This window comes from Alligator sinensis, unplaced genomic scaffold, assembly GCF_000455745.1.
Source record: "Alligator sinensis unplaced genomic scaffold, ASM45574v1 scaffold107_3, whole genome shotgun sequence".
In the NCBI taxonomy this organism is placed as follows: Eukaryota; Metazoa; Chordata; order Crocodylia; family Alligatoridae; genus Alligator; species Alligator sinensis.
This window is the reverse complement of record NW_005842578.1, coordinates 611187-612434: the sequence shown is the minus strand read 5'-3', so window position 1 is coordinate 612434 and position 1248 is coordinate 611187.

Here is a 1248-nt window from a genome sequence, read left to right as displayed (position 1 = left end):
CAGCAGGTGGCAACCGCAGCAGGCAGGAGGCCTGGGCTGGGGCTGGAGCACCTACCCCAACCTGTGGACCCTGGTGTCCGGGCCTCCATGGGGCTGGGGGTGGTCGCAGCAGTAGCCCCCACCCCCGCCCCCATGGGCAGAGACCCCAGGAGTCTGGGGACCCAGTGGGGGAGGAGGGGAGCCCTGCCCCCTTGTGCTGTCCATGGTCCTGGACCAGGGCAGTGGTGCATACCCATCTCTTCCCATTGGTGGCTTTTTTGGCTGTATTTGGTGGGGATAACAACTTACTGTGGGGCAAGGTCTGGTGGGGGCCACAGGGACAAGCAGGGGGGCAGAATGGCAGTCAAGAGGACCATGGCTAGGGTAATGCTGTCCAGTGGGGTCTCATCTAGGGCAGTGTTGGCCAATAGAATCGTATGTAGGGCAGTGTTGGGCAATGGGATCAGGTGTAGGGCAGTGCTGGCAAGTGGGAGCTCATCTAGGGTTGTGTTGGCCAATGGAAACACATCTAGGGCAGTGCTGGCTGATGGGATCATGTCTAGGGCAGTGTTGGCCAATAGGCTTGTGCCTGGGGCTGTGCTGGCCAATAGGATCCTGCAGACAGGTGGCAGTTGCCTGATTGGACCCTTGGCGTCCAATAATAGCACAACATGTGGCCAAGTGACCAAAATCTGCAGATCACAGACATCCCATCTGTCATGGGATGGAGGCGCGGCTGGGACACGCAACCTGGGGCATGCACAGCACATGCCTGAGCCATGCCTCCACACATAGCACACGCCTGAGCCAGGCCTGCACACGCAACACATACTGAACACACACCTGAGCCACATTTGCACATACCACATGCAGTCAGCACACACCTGAGCCGGGCCTGCACATGCAGCACATGCCTGAGCCACACCTATACACATAGCACACGTTGAACACACACCTGAGTCACACCTACACACACAACATATGCTGAGCCTATGCCTGAGCCATGGTTGCACACGCAACACACAGTCAACACATGCCTGAGCCATGCCTGCATACATGACACCTGCTCAGCACACTCTTGTACCACGCCTGTACACACAGCACATGCTCAGCCCACACCAAGCCACACTTGCACATGCAACACAGAGCACCCACCTGCCCATACAACTCGTGCAGCATACCCCCTGGAACACACATGCACACACACACTGACACACCTCATAGCCATGCCATGGGGGGCAGCAGAGGAGGATGATAATGGGCATGATA